The 22,501-nt window shown below is 40.5% G+C and overlaps 1 long non-coding RNA gene across 2 annotated transcripts; it reads right to left on the reverse strand.

Moving 5' to 3' along the window:
• Positions 1–1,199: 1,199 nt before the first annotated feature.
• On the reverse strand, positions 1,200–21,788 carry LOC127365184 (uncharacterized). 2 transcript variants are annotated; one of them, XR_007885150.1, is made up of 3 exons: positions 21,683–21,788; positions 9,284–9,467; positions 1,200–1,260 (listed from the first exon to the last, which is right to left on the reverse strand). It is a non-coding gene; the product is annotated as an uncharacterized LOC127365184 (long non-coding RNA). The 2 variants fall into 2 exon arrangements; XR_007885149.1 differs by lacking the exon at positions 1,200–1,260 and adding an exon at positions 8,327–8,521.
• Positions 21,789–22,501: the final 713 nt, after the last annotated feature.

The following is a 22,501-nucleotide window of genomic DNA, read 5'->3' on the forward strand; positions in this document are numbered from 1 at the left end:
AAAACACAGATATGGTTCAATTAGCTTTGGAAATTCATGAAAATTAGTCATTATATTCTGTTATTTACCCTCCTTATTTGTTTATCTCCGGACACAGAACCAAATATGTTACCTACAGAAGCAACCCCACCCTTCCATTTTGTTTTTCTCTTCCTTGTTTCTATCTCGCCACCTGTTCCTCGTGTCTTTTTTTACGTTACTGTAACTTAAGACATTTAGGAAGTGTCTCGATACCCTGGGTGCGGTGGCCTGCTGTGTCACCCTCCAGCTCCTATAGCAGCTATAGGAATCTGTTGGTTTACCCTGGAGGGGAGTTTTAAAAGAAGGATCAGGGACACACACCCGCCGCATGCAGCATATGGAGTGTTTTTATGAAAGAGAAGAATGAGGATGAAAAGATAACAGGAGATAAAAATAGGTCAAAGGGAGTTGAGGCCAAAAACCGCCACCACACCTGCATGTCTAATTACAACAGCTAATGATTTCTCTTTACTCATTACACACTCTGAACTGTTACATGAAGCAGTTCTCTTAAAGCCTTCTAGCCCATCCCACACTTCCACTTGTTTGTGTTTTCGTGTTTTCAGATTGTATTTTTCGGTTTTACAAGCAAAGACTTGGATGGAGACTAACTGGTTTGGAAAATGCATGTGTAGTTAACTTCCCCACCACCGTTAAAGAGCAGAACACACTTCCCTGAGCTTTTTCTATGGGGGCCATACAGCACTGTCAACGCACTGTTTTGGTTTTTTTTTTTTTACACTTATTATTGTGTGTTAACCACCTATTGTGTTTTACCATAAAATGCATTAAAAGAGAGTTTGATCATTTGGTCCTTTCAGCATATAGTCAATTATTTACAACTCAGAAATATTAAAACAACAATGGAATGAAATGATTGCAGCCCCATTACTATGTGTGGTTAGATGCTGGAGCGATGCCTCCCATCTGTGCACTTATTTGTACATTCAACAAGATAATTAAATATAGATTTGTGCTCTGTTGCTATGAAATGACATTACTTGAGTCTGGAAAGTCTGATGACTTTAAGTTGACTTTTACCATTCACAGCAATAAGCAAAGTACATTTAGCGTCTGTGGTTTCAACTTGTTAACACTCAATGTCAACGGGACTTGTTTGTTTGGAAGGCACATGAAGTGACACCTAAAACACATGTGAGCTATCAGTCAGCGGCTGGCTCCTGGAGGAGGCGCGGCGGGGCCAGAAGCACGCACCCAGCTCCTGTCCCCTGATAGGATCTGAAAGAGAGACACATGAGACAGTTTGTCAACCTGTGTTTACTCCGTATCTTCCCTGAAGAAACCAAACCGTAGACAAACGACAGGATGGTTCCAGTCACAACAACAGGCTTCATCACCGTCTGGACACACTTCCTGTTTGTCAGTTTGAATTAATGCTGTCACTTAGCTTGGGCAGATAGGTACACATTGTTTGACTGAGAATGTCTGTTTGGTGAAAGCTTTAATTAAATATCATACTGTTAATCACCTAAAAGGAAGATGGCAGTTGCTGAACGCGGATGGAAGCTTCTTTTCGTGAAACTGGAATGAGATTGACATTTAAAAGACGCCAAGAGGGAAACTGAAACTGCCACGTAACTTTACTTATGTAATGTGATTCTTTGTAATTTTGTGGTTTAGCATTCACGTGCATGGAACTACAGTTGCAGGCTAGAGTGTCAGAGTGGTGACAGCCAGAGGTAAACCTGTGACACCTTTTTCATAAATGTAAAATCCTGGCTATGTCCATGTTCTGCGTCAAAGTTTCCACTGAATGTTGTTTAAAAGAAGAATCCACTCCAACCCAAATAAACTTCTTTGAGAAACAAGGATTTTTATTTATATATATTTTGCCAAACATTTGAATCAGTCCTGTTTTAATCATCTTGATAATATTTCACAGATGAATTATTTTAAAGCTCACAGACATGCCTTTATTTCATCATGTCTTTTAGTACAATATTCTTTTTAGCTTTTGCAGTCATGTACCTGGTTGGTACCTCTTCTTTGGAGGACGTTCAGGCTAAACAAATACTTTGGCTTATGCAAATCTTAGCATGCTAATACGCTGAACTAGGATGAACATGGGAAACGTTACCTGCTAAACATCAGCATGTTGTTATTCTGTACTTCAGAATATTTCTTTTTCTGCTTTTATGTAATGACACAATACGAACTTGAGCTTGAACTTCAAATGAGAGCTCTATAAATAAAGTGTATTGATTTTTGCAATCATAAAAAATGTAAGATTAAACACTGCTGAATATCAGCATCAAAACAACCTTTAGGCCGTACTAAATATCACTGATGGAAATCCCAAAGTCGGTCAAAAACTGAAGCACAAAATTAGGATATTTTACTCTGAAAAGTTTTACTGGGTCACGGCTGACTGCGACAGGTAATAAGGAGGACAGGCAGTTTAATACATGAACGTTTAACCAGGAACACACCGGAAATAGCTCTGATACCTGTGGAGATTAGGTGAGTTAATATGTTCCAAATCTATAGAGATGTATTTTCTATGAATAGGCCCCCCACATGTATACACATCAGGCTGCAGCAGGACTAATTAATTAACCAAATGCACATAGTGGGGTAGGGGATGGGTGATCATTGGCTTCAATTGAGGTTAATGAAGAGTACCTCCGTAACTCGTCAAATCATAATGACGGTCGGCGTGCTTGGAGAGCTGTTACCTGTTAGATGTCTTCTGATAGACGGGTCCATTAAAACACTTCGAGAGGAAGTGGGGGGGGGAGAAAATGAGGGCTGCGGAGTGACCTGTTCAAATATGGAGGAAGAGGGGTGAATGCTGCCAACAGTGGGAAAAACAAAGCAATGAAGTCTATGGTACTGTGTGTGTGTGTGTGTGTGTGTGTGTGTGTGTGTGTGTGTGTGTGTGTGTGTGTGTGGTGAGTGAGAGGAAAGATAAATCAGCAGAGCCTGTAAAACCTTTTTAAAGGTGTAATTTTCTTGACTGACATTATTGGGGAAAAAATGCCAACTTTGGCGTTCCGCTACAAAGGTTGCATCCTTTTCTAGAATATAAAAAAAGGAGGATAAAAGATGTATACGGCTGGTAATTCTTTTAACGATTTGATTTTACCAGTGTCCATTTTTATTACCCATCTGATAAAGCATTACTCCATTAAATTTGCATCACCCTTTTCATTACACAAAGAACAAGTGTCTTCACACCCCTGAAGCTTTTGACATGCCTCAAGTTGTTTAAAAAGCAAAACAGAGAATGGGGGGGGGGCTGTTTCTCTCCCTCCCTCTTCCTCCGAGACTAAACACCAGCAAACCACCGAGTGGGATCGAGACGAGCCAAGCCCTGCTGTCTGACTTACTCACCCTAATTCACACAAACACGTACACCCTGTATACTCGCACACACTCTGACTTTAATCTCCCAAGACGTTACCTCGGCCTCAATGGGAGGCATTTTACTTTCATGACTCCCCGCAGCTACTGAAGTCGGCCCCGCCCAGCTAATTTTTGATAACAGTGTCAAAGCCGCGGAGCGCTTTTATATATTTGTTCAACCCCAGCTGGAGTGCAGAGGAATGCCAAGTGCAAGCAGGTGGGGAGTGTGGGTGTGTGACTGTGTGTGTGTCACTGGATGGGGGGAAACATGTCACCGTGCACAGGCCCACCGCCATTTTCTTTGTACTCATAAGGAGAACTTTACTGACTGCAAAGCCACAGTCATAACACAAATCACCTTGTAAAAGTGTGTGTTTATGGTGTTTTGGGGACTACAGGGCTTCTGGAAGCTTGGGAACACACAGCTGTGATACTGAACGAGAGAAAAAACATGACTCAAAGTGTTTGCTGTTGTCAAACTGACGGGGTTAGGACCTGAGGCGTGCTTGGGAGAAGTTGATGATTTTCAAAGATCTGTATTACCCACCACGCATTGCTCATACGGTCAAACACTGGACATTTAGTCTGAGTCATAATATTTCGTTTTTATTAAAATAAGTACATTCCAGGGAAGATCAGGCGCTTTAAGAGCTCGCTCGAATTAACATCATCCCGCAGACTAGGAGGATGAAGTTTATGACACATTTTCCATTACATAACTGCATTCCCTGCGCTTGGATCAGAGTATTTTGGTCAGCGCTCAGCTTGATGTATGCAAATAAAGGCTGGGCAGCCCAACTGAAGGCTAATTTCATTATACAGCTTTAAGTAGATTAGTCACAACACAAACATCGCAACTGGTAAAGTGGCAATGAGTCAACAGCCACAAAAATGTGTGGTGGCATTGGGACAGAGCAACACAGTAGTTATAAAGATTTATTTATTCATAATTATTTTACTCCTCCACTCTCGTTGTGAAGGGTTCATCATGCAGGGAGGCTCTAGCAAAAAGATGTATTTGTGTTGTATTATGGGAAATGTAGGATCCAGCATTTTAGCCAGATTCTGGAATAAAAGTCAAGATATCTTTTTTGCAATTACTTGAAATATACATAATATTAAATTATTTGAATGAACATTCAGTTTTCCCCTTCTGCTTCCCTTAAAGCACCCATAAGTTTTACGTTAAAGCCCTATAACTGCACGCTGTCTGGCAGTATATATTTTGTATCTGCTTGTTCCAGCCCTTCACTGAAGCTATACGATGTTGATAATGAGTAAACTATTCAAACTTAGGGTTAGGCTCATTTTGTTGCTGCATGTTTCCATCAAATGGAAATATTCTAGACGACATATTTAGTGTCTTTAGAAACTTTCAGGAATTCAAGCTAAAGTTCTGTGGTTCAGAAAAATGTTTAGTCTGTAATGACTGGAGGGTTGTGGCCGGTTGAGAAGTTGAGAAAGTTGAATCAAATCTAACGAATTAATAAACCCTTAGGAATCTTAGTGACAGACTCAAAAACAGTAACTTTTAAGGTGCTAATAAACACACACTTTTCAGTTATGATAATTTGGTGCTGACAAGTGTTGATTGGAGACTTGTCTGTCTGCTCAGAAAGCTGTTATAGCTGGCAGCTGTTCAAAACTAAATTAACTTTGATTGGTGTCAACCGCCACAAACACTAGCATTTTCATTTTAACACTCAATGACTTAAATTAACACTGATTATTTGGCTGTGCGGTATGAAGAAGTGCAGCTTTTCGCCTCCTCAGATCATCACAGATTAAAAACTTGTTCTGCGTTGAGAGGAACCTGCTGCTGTTTACAACCTACCACTTCAAATCAAAGAGTCAAAAGTGTGAATTCTGGGCTTTTATGGCCTGCCGAAAGCCTGCTGGTCTTGATCCTAGTCCTGGCCTTGGGTGTAAAGAAAGGCCAAAGAGGGGGAACTAAATTGTTGAAAGGCAAAGTTCCTGTTACAAGGATTAAGGACAATGCTTAACACCCTTGTTCAGGATAATAAGGTAGTTTCAATGCAACTGCACATTCACTCATCATGAACACTTGCACGCTCAAGCATACACACACACAGACACACACAGACATACACAGCATCCACTGATCCATTCACACAATGTATTATTGCTTTTATCATAACACAGACTCATAGTGCGTTTACTCAAGATTTTAGATTTTAGTACGAGTCAATGCAAGACTGCTCGCATATAATCTCAGTGTCATTTAAATGCTGTTTTTTTTTTTCTCTCCTCTGCTGCAACACAACAGCCTCATTGTTCCCTCCTCATAACCGAGATTAAAGAACGGTTTAAGTGGCTTCAGAATCGCCGGGGGAGCCCATCTCTGGCTAAAATCATTGTTTTCGTGTAATTAATAGAAAATGAGGCAAGCCTTTTCAATAAACGAGTGAAGGACAGATAACAGGGAATGGGACACACGATGCTATTGTTCCCCCGGCTTTTCATAGTCTTGAGAGGTACACAAACGTCACGCATGGAGGATGGGACGGGGGGCGTAGGCTAACACAGCTGTGCAGATAACATTCAGTGACGCTGGAGTGGAAAGAGAGGAGCTGTCACGTAGCGAAGGCAAGACCGGCCAGCCAACCGACCAGTAAGCCGGATAGCCTCGCTGCTGATTTTGATGCCACGCTTATGACCATGAATGGAGGAAGAAATAAAAGATGAAAAAAAAGAGAAAAAAGCTTGTGATATGTTTGCATTTTTATGTGCAGGGATTAGGACTGGGGGGGGCTGTAGCATTGCCAAGCAGTATCTTGACTATTGTGTGGCTGTTGCTATGTAAGATTGGCAGGGACATGGACTCACCTGTGCCAGGAGGAGTCCTTATCCTGTATCAGACATGCTTAATGACACTGTGTTAAAGAATTGTGTTATTTTGAGCCAGGGGACTTTCCGCAGAGCAAACAGAAAGACAAGAATGCACTCACGTCAGCACACGCCTTAATGTTCAAAGACACATTCGACTGAAAGTGTAAAATGATTGCTCCTCAGTTTGAACCAATTATGGTGTGCATGATTGAAGCCATAAGAATCCCGGCGCTAACCTCAGGGGCATTTTCTTCTTCCCTTTTTCTTTCTCATGACTTCACTGTGAAAGCGCAGCCTTCCTGTCTTTGTCTAAATTGAACAAGTAAAAACATAAAAGTAATCCACACTTTCCCATGCAAACAACGGGCTGTTTGGAAATATCAAGGAGCCACGTTAACAGCAGCCGGCTACACAGATCATTTCCAAGTACATGGGTTTTATTTTTCTTCTGACTCACAAGATGAATCTGTAAATAAACATTATGCCCCTGAAGAAACAAGTGCATTTCCATAGCCCTACTTTATCCTCATTATCTCTCATTTAACTTTCATACAAACACTCTGCCACACTGGCGTGGCAATTAAGTGTAGTTCAACACAGGGTCAGAGATGTAAATGCAGTGGAGGGTCTATAACTTAAAAATTAGCCTAGCTTGACAAACATTACCTTTAATTGTGAGAACACAATGTGTTCTTGAACCGCAAAATTACTTTGTAATGCAGAAGACATTTTCATCATTGAAGACAGTTGAACTGAAACTGGTAATGGATGCTGTGCTTTAAAATGAGGAACGAAAAATGCAGTGAACAAAGGGACAGGGGTTTTCTGCAGGAAATAGTCTACAGTGGTTTAATAGTTTCCATTGTAGTTTTGCAAGTGCTGCTCAACCCTGACAAGAACCTTTTCAAACATCTTGCTCTACTTGTGGGACAGTGATTCACATATTCAGAAAGTAAACACTATAGGTGTGTACACATGAAGGGAATTTTAAGCACTTAATTGGCACCCCGTGGTCATTTGTTAGCTGTATGTTCAATTAGCCTACATCCTACACAACGACTGTGTTGGCGGAGTGGAGAATTGTCTTTTGTTTGACAGCTCAGACTCGAACTTGCCAATATATTCCGTTAGAACTGCTTGTCTGATGGTCTGTTAACTTCAGAAACCCTAACCCTAACCTTTCTAATGTTGGATTCAAACAAGGGTTTGTTTGTTTTCAACTTCATTTCCAGTGCTGTACTCAAGATCACCTTTGTCAAGTCCAAAGAGATTCAAGTCCAAGTCAAGGTACTACAGCACTGACTGTTTCTCAAGGAGTCTATTTGTGGCACTTAGCGGATGGGACATAACCCAAATTAAAATGAAAGTACAGGTGAAATACATTTTTCCCAAAGATGATTTAATTCTTGAGCTATTTATTTATTTATTTATTTATTGTATCTACAGAGTAAGTGGGTCCTCTTCCATGCAGGCTGCCATGTTGAATCGCCATGTTTCTACAGTTACCCAAAATGGACAAAACAAACTGTTTCACATCCACAGTAGCAGCCACAAGCAATCCCCAAAGTAACTTGTTGAATCAGAACTTGATCTAAAACCCCACAGTGTGCTGAGTTGAGCAATGGCACATTTTATTGCTTATGAATTCCACTTCATAAGCAATAAAAAAGAGAAGATACACCTTTACAAGAGCACACACTGTAGATCAGTATGGGCTAGAGGAATAATTTGGTGTGGTGCAATACTTATTTATTCACTTATGTCTGAGAAAAAAGTTAATTGCAAAATTAATTTACATCTTATCTACTTTACAAATATCTTGACGAGCCACTTTCATGAATGATGGGATGATGTGAATATGATGAAAAATACATCACAGAGACACTACATATAGGGTCTTCTCGGGTCATATATTAAGAAGAAAAAAACACTTTTTAAGTTTCCAATAATAACACAGTAGAGCCTATTAGTAGTGTGTAATATGTGCTGCTACTGCAAATACATTAAGATAGTTATAACTGAAACTGTACGTTAGAAAGAGCCCAGGGGGAAAAGCAATACAGGTCAGACCAAAAGTATTGTTATGAAATATAATTTTTTGCAAAGTAGCTAATGCTGTTTTGATTAGCTGTCAGTACGCTGTCACATCAGAGTTCATGTGAGGTGAACTGTGCAGTGGAATGACAGACTGCAGATGGAGAGGGCGGGTGGATGAATGTAAGTTGGCGTATGTCAGATAAATGAGCCAAATGAAGACTTAAATCCCAAAATAAGACATCAGCATCTGAAACAAACAAATAAACAATGTCACAGCTGTTATAATTAGCACCAAAATAAAACATCTGGGTGTTTTTTTGTATACCAGATGAGTACATCTCTCTGCCAGAACCTCTGTCAATCACCACAAAAACATTTCAAAGCCGCTCTACAGTCCTTCCCTGTGACTGACAACATACCTGACATCATCTGAATGCTGCTGCTGCTGCTGTTAACTCCACCCGTCTGGTATTTCAAACAGGTTAAAAACAAACACTTGAATCATTTGCAGCTACTGTTTCACTCAGGTCTGAGCGTGTACGTGTTCGCGCATGGCCACATGTCGGATTTAAACATCCTCAGCTGTGAATTCATGAGGGTAGGATAGGTTTCAGATAATAGCCCACATCTCACAAGAAAAACACAACGTAACTAACAAAAATCTGACTACACGTTGCCAAGACCACTTCAGTACGGTTCCAATTTCCCTCTTAAAAGGTTTCTCAAAGATTCAGGTGCCAAAGAAATTAGAAGGACATTCCATGGCAGTACGATGTGCATGATGGTTAAAGAAAGGGGGGTTCTGGTGTATCTCACATAGCATGTACTCTCATTTCCTGCAGCTTTGAATTTGATTTGTCATATTTCTTCTCTCTCTCATATTTCATGCCACGATCCAGACTAATAAAGCAGCAACGCCTTCAATACCATTATTGTCCTCAACATTTCAACTCTTTTCTTTCGCCAGGTTTGCTTTGCTGCAGGCCTTCAGGCAACACTGATGCCTCACCTTTGTACTTCTCGAGCATGCGCCTGCTGTCTGGAAGCTGCAGGGCCGGGAGACGATCCAGGGCCGCTCTGCTTTCAGAAGCTAACTGAAGATGGATGCACACGTCAGCTCGAGTCCAGTGCCCACATGTAAACAATGAAGCTTGACCTCTTTCATCTCTCCGTCCCTCCTTTCCACTGGCAGACTGGCAAGGGGTGGGAGAAGAGATGAGAGGAGAAGAAGAGAGAGTGGAGAAGAATGAAGTGTAGGCCAAACCTCACCTGAAGCAAGGAACCTTGCCTGAACTTAACCTGAAGCATTTTATACCACAGAAAATGTGGAGGGGGAAATTGGGCATCCCAAAAAAGGCCTTTCCTGTAACTGAGGCCAATTTTTAGAACTTCAAAGCTGTGGAGGCGATGTAAGGAGGGCACAGATTGGGGGAGGAAGCTGTTTGCAGTGTTGGGAAATGGTAGCAGTAGGTACATTTACATTAGTATACAATTTGAGGCACTCTTACTTTACATATTTCCATTTTATGCAACTTTAAAGTTGCTGTAAGAGATATTTTTTGTTTAAAAATATTCAATAGCTCTACATTCCAACAGCCAGCACTGATATAAGCCTGTTTAGCTTATATAAGCTTAGTTTAGGAGGGGACTGCTAACTGTAAGAACGAAGAAAAATGGTTAAAGGTCAAACCAGTGCTTCGGCTTGTGACCCCGTTGTATGGTATGGTATTGTGTCATATTGTATCGTATCACCACCATGAATAGAGCCGTATTTTTGTTCATTAATTCCATATAATGCAGTCACAGGGAGAGTACATTTTAGTTGATAATATATAATCTACTTTTACTGAGGTAGTATTTTGAATGCATTAATTTATTACTTTTTATATAGTTGTACTGATACTTCCTCTGGAATAAATGAGTTCTGAGCACTTCTTCCACGACAGGGGGGTTTGGGAGTTGGACGCAGGGGAGGAGGAGGTGGGAGGTGGGAGGTGGGGTGTGGGGGGCAGGGGGTTGTTCTGGCTCGTACCATCCCAGAAATAACAGTAAGGCTGCTGCTGCGGCTGCTAGAGAGGAGAGCAATCATGCATTTCAGATTTTTAATTAATGGAAATGATTGTCAGGCTCTCTGCTCCGTCTGTCTCTTTATCAATCAATCATGATAAGCCTTTAACTGTGCTTTGTGTGAGTCACTGCGTCCTTCCATAGAAAAACATTTAAGAGAATGCGGGAGAGGAGATAGAGCACGTCACTGAACACGTTTGGCAATGGAGGAAGAGCAGCGTTTAGTCCTCATCCTCCATACCAAGCAGGGAATTAACATTATCAGATTAATTAAGTTTCCATGCCGGGGTTTAGAGAGAATAGTGTTGAAGATAAAAGTACATATGTGCGTGTGTGTTGGAAGACTGTGTGTGTTGTGAGAGGTGGACTACATGAAAATCCAGCAGTAATATTCTTGAGAACATGCACATACTATATAGCCCCAGGGGTATTCTTTTTTCCTGTGATTTCATTTAAGAAAAGCCGGCGTTATTATTCCTGGCTGTGTCTATATTGGGGAATAACGCTTGCGGCATGCCATTAGTTATGGGCACGGCACATCCACAAAATCAACCTTACGTCCCTATAAGTTTCCATGGCAACCGCCATACCAACAGAAAAGGAAAACTCTTGTCCCTTTAACACACACACATTTAATCACTTGAGATTCCAGCGGGCTCCGAGTTGAGTTTTTTTAACTTGTCATGCCTTTTGGAGCCTCGCTTTGATGACAACAATACATCACCAACCTCTTAGCGATGGCTGAAAGGCCGACCTTTGACCTCACAATTTGAAGCATGGCCCGGGGTCACACCTTGACCCCCTCAGGGATCAGGGATGAATGAGGTGTGACGACGAGCCAAAGCAGGAGGGCAGGAAGGCGGCGCGACAGCAAGGACGACATGGTTTCTGTCCTCCGTGTGTGACAGACGAGTTTATAGTATATTATACTATATAAATATACATATATATGTATATGCATGAGGATAGAAAGTGGTCAGTTTAACTGAGTCTGGAACTGTGGACAGTCTTTAACATTTGTCCCACTGTTTTAGGACCTTTATTTTACTTTAACTTTATTTGTTTATTTGATATGGACAGAGCATGTTGATTATCATTAGTATAAAACTGAAAGATGTAAACATGCTGGAGTGTAGCAAAAATGTCAATTTACATCTGTACTCCCTAGGCAGGTAATTAATACAGAAACATTATAAGTTACAATATAAAGATGCAAACATACAATATAGATAAAGACAGAATACGTAGTGCAACATGTGTAGTTAAAAGTGATCATAGTTCTGATTTGCCTTAAGCCATTGTTTGAATACTGGATATGTAGAGCACTCCCTTATTACACATCCATCTTTCATGCATGATGGCGTAAATATGAAATGTATCACACAGTGGTACTGTTAAACTGGCAGATGATGGTTTATCTAACTGTATCTCACAGTTTTGCTGCTCCATTTACTGATTCTGTTGATTATGAAAACAGACTCAAGTTAATTGCTGAGTCACGGTGACAACCCTGACTGGTTGAAGCCTGACGGTGCAATGAACACATATTTATTACAAAGTGAAAACAGAAGAGAACAGCACGTCTGACTGTTTCTGGTTTAACTTTGACCTGTACTGTGCCTTGTTTTATATTGTGCTCTCTTCTCATTCCACCTCTAGTTAATCTGGATAAACTGTTGGCTTGTTTACAGCCTGTCTGATCATTTCTCCCTCTGTCAGACTTCATCGTAGCAGTGTCTTCATGTTCCAAGATATCAGCAGTTACTTTGGTAATTTGTGGGCTGCACATTGTTTCTACCTGCAGAGAGACTTGTCTTTTGGCACAAAAGTATGTTTTGATTTAATTTATCAGCTAGATAATGCTTACATAAATATCTCGTACTGTGTGTGTAGACACGCTGTCTGCCTGTATATGTTCTAACTTATTTTCTGCTTTTTCTGTCTTTGTGTAAAGATTGTGCTAGCACAAATAACTTTAACTTATTGAAGCTTTTGGCAACAGCATACGTTGGCAGGTAACAAGTACTGTAAGTACCTGTGTAGAACAATCTATTGACTGTTTTGTCATTCTGAATACCTACAGAACGCTTATGTGCTGTTAAATGTCATAAATTAGTTTTTCATAAGCTTAGCTCTACATTTTAAATATGGATGACATCGCAGGTTTGCATTTTAATTCAAAGCAGCTGCCTTAAGGGAATATAATACTTCATATGGACTGAATTGTCCCTGATTATAGACGCAACCATTTTTTGTACTCACATTAGGTATAGCAGCTGGTTATGAAAATAAAATTACACTTTAAGGGTAATTGTGTGTTTCTTCCAGCTCACAGTATTCACACAAAAAGTGTTTTTTTTTAAGAGGTAAGAAGTTAAAAACAACTGGCACTGTAACCAGAGGCTTTACTGTATGGTTATAAGTACAGCAACTGCTCTCTGCACTACCCAGTCCACCGGGAAGTGGATCATGGACCAAAGGGTGCCCGGTCTGGCATGGACCAGTTGACCAGAGGTGGACTGGTAACTGGAGAGGTAGCAGTTCACCTCTGGGGCACTGCCGTGGTGCCCTTCAGCAAGGCACTGGTCAGGGCACTGTGCTATAATACGTTTCTGTGTGTACTCAGCCCTTTGTGTGTGTGTGTGTGTGTGTGTGTGTGTGTGTGTGTGTGTGTGTGTGTGTGTGTGTGTGTGTGTGTGTGTGTGTGTGTGTGTGTGTGTGTGTAGGTGTGTGTGTGTAAAACCATACTAATTAGAATGAAAAAGATGAATTTCCCAAAAGTGATAAATAAAGTCATTATTATTTTAAAAAATAATATAATATAAATATAAAACAATATTATTAGGTGTACCCAGATAGCTCACCGGGTAGAGTGTCTTCAGCTGTCCTATCTAATAAAGAGAAAAATAATGTATATGAATAATGTATATGTCAACCACAGCTATTGTCTTGTAGTTCCCAGAGTTTTTACGGCCTCTCTCCCATCCTCAGTCATCTGCCAACTAGCATTAACTCTGTGTGATCATGAGGTTAGAGGCATACCTTCATGCATAGTGCAACTCTCCCATGAGCGTGTGAGTTCACAAACAACCCGGTGCAACTCTGACTGATGCCTATGCAAATGCAGAGCGTCAGCACATCAGCTGTCAAGGTATTAAACCTACACCAGACTCTTAAATTACCTGGGGCATTTTAATTATGCTGTGCTGTTATTGTAGCTACTGTGTTCCAAGTGTGACTGCAAGAGGGGAATTTCTGAGAATCGGCAACACAAAGGAGAGAAATATTTATCACCACCGGCTTGTAGATGGTGTGAGAATGTGTGAAGAATTTGCCAGGATAAAATGATTTGTTGAAATAGCTGAGCCTGGAGTGAAGATGTGGAGATCTGAAGCAGGGATTGATGTGTGAAAGATGAAGGGAACTGCACAGGAAACAGATATGCAAGCTGCACAGTATAGCAGCATATGAACCATATGTATGTGCGTATGCTTGTATATGTGAAAATGACATAATGTTTTGATAGTATGCAATGTCCCAAACAATCTTGCATCGCCCCAGTGGTCGGTGTTGGCAGCAGGAGATTACTGTTGGTGCAGGAGGAAACCATTTTCTAATCATGTGGTACGCACCAAAGTCCTGTTTACACACACATTCCCATATGTCTAATCTCAGCGATGAGGGAATCTTTCTCCAGACATCACATTCCACGATAGAACATAACAAGAGCCACACGGACGACTTGGAGAGCGATTAGACAGAACGATTAGCCTGCTGACGGACTGATGAATGGCCTGCTGGGACTGCAGATAACCACTGTCATACTGGATACTGGTGTACTGTATATTTACCACAGTCCATAATTGGAAACATTCACCTGCACCGTTATGTAACCCCAAATCGATGTATGCTGTCTGATATAAAATGAATGATAAGGTCTTAGTCTGTCAGCTTTATGATGACACATTTGCGGTAATATTATCTTAACATCCATTGTACTTCACATGCTTAACATAAAACAACATGTGCTCATATTTAGGGGCTTATATTTTGTATATATATTTATATTGTCTATTTTATTTATTATTCTTGTTGCACTAGCTAAATGTAGCAGTTTACTTCGAAAAGCATTTTATTTACCACTTTTAAATGCCGTATTGCAATAATGTTGCTGAAGACTGAATAACGTGATGTGCATTGTTTTTGGAAATATGAGTAAGAGTAGTAGTGTGTGTATATATAAAATAGTGTTTAAAAGCTAGCAGAAGATGCAATAAATCATAATATCAAATCACAATACACATCGAAAGGGCAGCCAAAGTATCTTGATCATATCGAATCAGGAGATAAGCATATCATCCCATGCCCTCGTTTAAAGTCTACCTGAATTAATTTTTGTTTAAAAATCCTCATACTGGTGTTTCTTTTGATTTGTCTGTTTATTTGGTCTGTATTTTAGACTTCAAAAATATAAAATCAAATAAATTGTATTCTCTGCAGTATAATATCAGTTGAACTCCAACAGCCTAACAGCCAGCTTTTAAGTCTGCACATGATTTAACTCAAGGAATGCTGAGGTCACATGACCAGTTTCAACTTTCTGATCGTTTGCCATCACAGCATTTGGATGGATGGTCAGAAAGGCTGGATCCAAATGTCCAGACTTCCCCACACCTTCAGACTCGATGGGCATGTTCCCGGAGAGTCCGCAAGTGTTGAGGGCTGTCCAAATCCACCATTCTTCTAGTCCACAGGGGGCCTCGAGTGTTCTTTCTGCGGCCTCCCAGAGAGCCCGCTTGGGGTGCAGACTTTACCAGACTTTGCTCAAAAGTTTTCCCATTGTGCAAAGTAATATGGATGTGATGATGTTACACAAAAGGAACAATAATAATGTGGATAATCAAAGGGGAAAGCTTGAATGTGCATATGTGAATATCAACCTTTATTCTCTTATCCTTTCATCTCTCCCTCTGTTATATTATGTAAAACATACAGCACAGAATAGGACAGCGTGTAGCAGCAACGGCTCTCACATTCCACCAGAAACGCCCACACAGAGGCTCAATAAAAGTCACATTTTAACAAATTCAGTAACAGTGTGTCTTTACAGAAACAGTGTCCCTGTGAAGACCTGGGCACACCAGCATTTAAAATGATGAAATTCAAACGGGTGGATTTGATGGCAGAGGCAAAGTAAATCCATGAATTCTTTATATCAAGTTTAACATTGATGAAGATATGCATTTTTGCTGTTGACCAATAGCAAGCAGCTCTTTTCCCCCTCAAAGGTCATTGCTCATTAGCTGTGTTTATTTCACCTCTTCTGATGGAGTGAAAACTGCTCCACAAAAGAGGAATGGTTTGCAGATGGTTATAAGAAAGAGTTGATGGTACAAAAATGTCTTTTCAAGAAAGTGTGTGAACCTATTGTCCTGTTAGCGACTGTAAGCTAATGAGCTAATGCATCTGCTAACTGACTGCTTGATTAGCAAGCTTTCTCCTTACTTCCTACAAGACAGCAGCAGCGAGCGATACAGCCCAATCAGACAACATGCAGGCTGAGACTACAGCCTGCACACATCTGTCATCAAAAATCAGGTGAAATTATTCATTCTGATCACACTAATTTCTCCATCAAACATTGTTTTTAAAACTTTCAGAGCGTGCTGCATTTATTTTCAGTTCCACACTAATTAAGTCTAAAATAAGTCTTTTGCTGAATAATTAAATAGATTTTTTCCCCTTCTTTTATACCTTATCTCATAGCTCATGTGGTTTTATCTCACTTTTGGATGCTTAAATCTGCTGTTTTAAAAATCTACCAAGTCTCTGAATTTTAGGGCCTTTAATTTAATAAACAGGAGGTATGTTTACAGTTTTATAGCACATTTTGAAGTATGAAAATGTGATTTGCATTCGTATTGTTATTATTATTATTTGTTATCAGTCTGGTGAGAGCAATATGCTTTACACTTACAGTAGTCTTTTGTAACAGTTCTTTCATTAGGAACTGTTACTGTGCAGAATTTTTGCTTTGGTTAAGTCAATGTGATCAGTGTATTTTTATATTTTGGATCAATTTCAATCACTATAAGCTTAAAGGCTGAATAAGTATGTTTTTCCTAAATAACAATGTCACTCATCACCCACTAGAAGTGTGTAGCGGTATCTGCAGAGACCCTACCCCCCTGACTTTTCTCATTTTGCAATGGGTGTATAGTCCCCAGCTAGACTATATAAAACGAAGTGACCAGGAGCCAAATTTTAAACCCCCATCCAAGAGGACCCTACGAATATGGTATCGCTGACCTGTGGAGGAGGAGCCTACTTTGAATCCTGTGTTTTCAAACCGCAACCGACAATTCCTACTCACTGTGCCTTTAATTTTGCAATATTTTGATTAGCAGATTTAAATAATTAACTAACCAAAAAGAGACGTAATCAATACTGATTTCCAATTACTGAAAATAAAATGAGGTATTTAAATAAATTGCACCAAATGATGCATGGAATACATTAAAACCTAATGATAAAATCAGACCTAAAAATACATATTTTTTTCTAATTAAAGATGCAGTTTGCAAGATTTTTAAGCAGTGAAACATCTCAGAAGTGTTATCAAGACTCAAGAGGAATAAATAAGTGAAGCTTCTCTGTGAAGAGCCTATCACAGAACACTGATTTGCTGTGTTAAAGGACTTTCAAAATCTGTTTTTTAGGTCAGGCATAGAAAAAAATAAAGATACAACTTGAAGCTCATAATGTCTTTCCCAGTGGAATTTGGTCATGGTTATATAAGTTGTGTATGGTTAGGTTGTTTGCCTGCAGATGATCAACAAATGTCAGACGCATCATGTCAAAACAACTCGTCCACTCGAGGTCGTAACTGCCTGCTATACCAAAAAAAGTTGTGTTGTTTGATCCAGATTCCCTCGAGTGGTCCTGAACCTTTGGCCACTGAATGAACTGACTCTGCCATTTGATCATGTGCTGCCGCTGGCACTCAGGGCTGCTTGTTAAAGTTGCCCCATGTAGCATTTTGTGTCATTATATTATTGGCCAACAACAGGAGCAACAGCAATGTCAATGCCCTGTCTGCCTTTTAGTGTAAGTGATGCAACTGTGGCCTGTGTTAAAGGCTCAGTTCTGCCAAATGAGAAAAAACAAACACATCTTGTCAGTAAAGCAGTGTATAGTTTTGTATTTGTGATATTCAACTGTTTTCACTGAGACTCATTATGGCTGCTTATGTTTGAGAAATATTTGGTTCTAGAAGCATGGTGACTGTGGTGGGTGATAAAGCCAGGGGAGTGTCCAGAGGAGGGGGTGGCCACCTCTGAAATCTGATTGGCCACTTTATCCTTCCCTCTTCCACCTGCATTGTCTGTCAGAGACTGTAGTGGGCTCCATTTTTAAGCTAGAGTGAAGATACTGATGTCAGTCCCATGTCATGCTAGCATGTCGGGAAGGGGGCTGAATAATGCTCCCTTGACCTTTGACCTCAAGATATCTGAATTAATGTTCCATAGATACCCAGAAGTCTCCCATTTGCAGACACGTCCACTTTATACTAATCCCATGCAGTTCTAGGCAACAACCATTGGAATATTTTACATGTGGTATAAATGTGTTATTTTCACTCTGTGTATTGGAATATTTCTGCAAACTGGGGTTCATAAACAGTATTGGAATTGCATAAATTGGGAAGTACTGGAAAGCTGAGACACATACATGCTACCCCTGCGTAAGTCAGTGCCCCACTTGTGCCACCCCAGTCAAAAAAGTCTGTATACGCCCCTGGATGTAGCTGCTAACATGCTAACCGACATTTCCATTCTCCCTCTACTGTTTTATTTACTTCCTCCTGCCATTTTTCTCATCATTGCACACCAACTTGTTTAATAAAAAGAGTTACTTCTGTACAGTAACAGTTCCTAATGAAAGAACTGTTACAAAAGACTACTGTAAGTGTAAAGCATATTGCTCTCACCAGACTGATAACAAATAATAATAATAACAATACGAATGCAAATCACATTTTCATACTTCAAAATGTGCTATAAAACTGTAAACATACCTCCTGTTTATTAAATTAAAGGCCCTAAAATTCAGAGACTTGGTAGATTTTTAAAAACAGCAGATTTAAGCATCCAAAAGTGAGATAAAACCACATGAGCTATGAGATAAGGTATAAAAGAAGACACAAGGGGAAAAAATCTATTTAATTATTCAGCAAAAGACTTATTTTAGACTTAATTAGTGTGGAACTGAAAAAAAATGCAGCACGCTCTGAAAGTTTTAAAAAAAATGTTTGATGGAGAAATTAGTGTGATCAGAATGAATAATTTCACCTGATTTTTGATGACAGATGTGTGCAGGCTGTAGTCTCAGCCTGCATGTTGTCTGATTGGGCTGTATCGCTCGCTGCTGCTGTCTTGTAGGAAGTAATTTAATTTTGTTGCTGAATTCTTTGCATCATTACTTACAGACCAAAACTCAATTTAAATTCCATTACAATGTGTGATGCTATTTTAAGTATGATTATTGAGTGTGTTGGGATAACTTTCTGTTTGCATAACATTTCCACTTGAACGTCCACACTCCTGGCAGTTATAAAGAGAAACGATTAACTTATTATGTACGTACTCTATTAGTAAGCCTCCCTGCCCTGATGATTAAACCGAACAACAAATGACCTTAAGTAATAGCTTGGCTTAATAGGTGGGGCTGTTGATGATTTTATAGGTGGGAGGAAATTATCACAAACCTGTTCAACTTTGGAGCCTCCAAATCTTCAAAATGCCTGTTTTTGTCCGTAATGTGCCTCCTTTCATTATACCACATGAGTGAATACGGTGTCACCAAGCTCATTAGAACCTTTTGTACGCTTATATTTTCTTGTGGGAATCAACCATTAACAGGTTTCTGGGCCCAGGCTCCTTGTTGGAGATACGCTGAGGTGATTGTTTGGGTAGAGGGGCAGCAGACGGTTCCAGGATGTGGAAATCATGACACTGCAGAAAGACCAGCAGCAAAATGGCGTCCTGCCCGCTCCAAAAAACTTGGACTCGTTCTAATTTGTCAAGTCCCAAGCAGCTTATAATAAATTGGAGCTGCCCCGAGCAAAACGCTCCCAACAACTCTCGCCTAATATCAACAAACACGGTTCCAGGTCTAAAAGTGAAAAGGGAAAAGCTCAGTCGCCTGGCATTCTTCGCCGACTGCCCCCCCCCCCACGCATTCTTTGCTAACGAGGAGAAACGGAACACCAGCCGAACTCCTTTCTGGAACAGTCTGTAAAACAAAGAAGAAGGGGGGTCCCTATTTTTCAGTTTCCTCATCAGAAACACTAACAAACACTGTCTCAACCCATTTACAGTGAGGAGTGTGGCAGTGTGTGTGTCTGGGGGGGGGGGGGTACACACCCGCCAACATATATTATGTGCTTGTGTATGACTGTGCATATGATACTGTATGTGTACATGTGCCTTCACGCCTGTGTGCACACACCTGTGAGTGCACGTGTTATGTGACTATATGTATGCGTGTGTGTGTGTGTGTTGTGCTTTCATATTGTAAGAGGAACAGTACACCAGCGAGGCCCAGAGGCCCTTTGGCCCCCACATTATCCATCTCTCACTTACAGGGTCGCAGAGGCCAATTGGCCCTTTCCACTGTTCTGGTTCCTCCCTCAGGACCTCCATTTGTGTACAGGACAGGCATACGAGGGGCCGAAGGGCAGATTTCAGGGGCTTTGCCTTTCTGCTCTATTCCTTTTCTGCTCTTTACTGTCTCTTCTTTCCTTCACTTTTCTTAATGGCTTTTGTATAGTAACCTGTTTTCTTCAGTGTCACTCAGTGTCTAGTTCCCAACACATACGCACACAGACAAATGACTTTCCAAAAACGTAAGCTAAAACTTGCAACCGTTTTGTGTTCTGTTGGGATAACTTGTGGTAATATTTAAACTCTAGCTAAGTGCACAGGCTAAGGATAAGCTTGTGTAACCTAATTAGCAAGACAGAATATATCTAAAACCAATGACAAACGAGAAGAGGAAGTTTATAAAAACAAAAATAAGAATAAGTGAATTTTTAAAAAAGTCAGTTTTTCAGTCATTTCATTAATTCACAGAAACACAAAGCAAGTTAAAACAATATATCATAATCTTCTCAACATTACAGGCAAGTCTTTCTATTAGGATACGCATATTTAAAGGAATTAAAGAAAGTAGCTTTTTGAAGTGGAGTTCATCATTCATCTGGACCCAGTGTATAAATGAACTTTCCACAAGCCACCCAACTTTGATGGAATCATCTGTTAAAAGGTTTCAAGTATTACAATTCAAAATCAGGTCCACTGATTAAGTTCCATCCATTTGGAGAAAGCAGTGGACATAAGTGGAGAGACATTAAAATAATAAGTGGATCAAATTTTCTTCCTCATTGAAGTAAAATGAGCAGTTTGAATAAATGCTAACTTCATATTAGTTAAGGGAAAGACTGTAGCCTGGGGAAAAAATAACTCAGAACACAAATTATCATCAGAATGCACTTTGACTATTGCATGTGCTGGCCAGCTAATTAACTGACAGCAACTACCTCATACTTTGCTAACTAAGTGCATAGGCTAACCATTAGAAGATCAATGCACTTATACAACTTTTCTTATCCCTACATTTAGTCTATGAGGTATACTTACCACAGCGTGTATCAGCAGCCACCACACTCCATAACCGAGATGGTTTTAGGTATTTCCTCAGCAACGTCGGCTTCAGGTTTGGTAACTTTCAAAATGGTGACATCCATACAGGCTAACCATTAGCCTGTGCACTTTGTTAGCCAGGAAGATAAATGCACTCCTGAAACTTTTCCCTGAATTAGTCTATAAGGTAATCTCATAGCATGTCGCGTATCGCTGCCAGCAGACTCTCAGAATGGTGACAGCCATAAGTAGGCCTGTGCTCCCATTCTGCTCTTTTTCACAGAAGACTTGTCAAAGTAATGTGACTGATAACATCTTAGATTGCTGCTCTGCCACCATTCTTATTATCTCCACTTGTGCATTTCCTGCTTTAATAAATCAAAATGTCTGCCAGAAAAAAAAAAGTTGGTTACAAGGATGTTTGTTTGTAGAGAATGGAGCCCGATTTGTATTTCTCTTTGGCCCATGAAAGCGGTCCTGAATCAGGTTTTGTATCATATTCTGCATTCACAGACAGGACCACACACAAGACAACGGCACACTTTTACACTCACTATCATCCCACAGAAACAAAAAACACACAACATTCATATATACAGATCACTTAGTAAGCCCACACACACACACACAGTGACTACCTTGTCTTCCTCTCCACCCGTCCAGCCCAGCCCAGTCCCGTCTGGTCCTGGATGTATTATGTCCCCTTTCCTTCAGCAGTGTGTCTCAGAGAGCAGCCAGCCTGTTGTTGAAACTAATCCCTCACTTCCACTCCCCTCAGTCAGGGTAAATATATACTGGCCCAGCCTGTCTGTCTGGCTGGCCCTGGGCCTGCCCTGCCCCGCTGCACACACACACACACACACACACACCCACACACTGGGACTTCTCCTTTACATTAGTGCATTACAAGAGGGCTGTAAGTGAGATGGCACAGGCTGGGCAAAGGCTGAGCTACTTTAGAAATATTTGTGTGTGAGACAATGTGTGTTTGGCAGACTTGTGTGTGTTTGTGTGTGTGTGTGTGTGTGTGTGTGTGTGTGTGTGTGTGTGTGTGTGTGTGAGAGAGAGAGAGAGAGAGAGAGTTTGTGTGTGTGTGAGAGAGAGAGAGGGTTTTGGGGATGATTATGTGCGAGGGGACTAATTGTGTATGGCAAGCTTGTGTGTATGGCTGTGCAGGAGCCTAGTATAGTAGCCTGTATTCATGTGCATGTGGGAATTTTCTGTGTGCAGGTCTGCTTGTACAGTAAACAGTGCTTTGTGTGCACATAATGGGATTTTACAAATGTAACTGTGTGCGATCTTGTTGCATGTGTTTATGTGTCTGTGCAACTGCCTGAGGCAAAAGCTACCTATTAATTCTCAGGCTCTAGTTTGACTTTTGTGGAGTAGCGGGTTGGTTAGGGTTTGCCCGCACAAAGCCAGGATAATGAGCACCTAGGTGATAAATAATGGTAATA

This window comes from Dicentrarchus labrax, unplaced genomic scaffold, assembly GCF_905237075.1.
Source record: "Dicentrarchus labrax unplaced genomic scaffold, dlabrax2021, whole genome shotgun sequence".
NCBI lineage: Eukaryota > Metazoa > Chordata > Actinopteri > Moronidae > Dicentrarchus > Dicentrarchus labrax.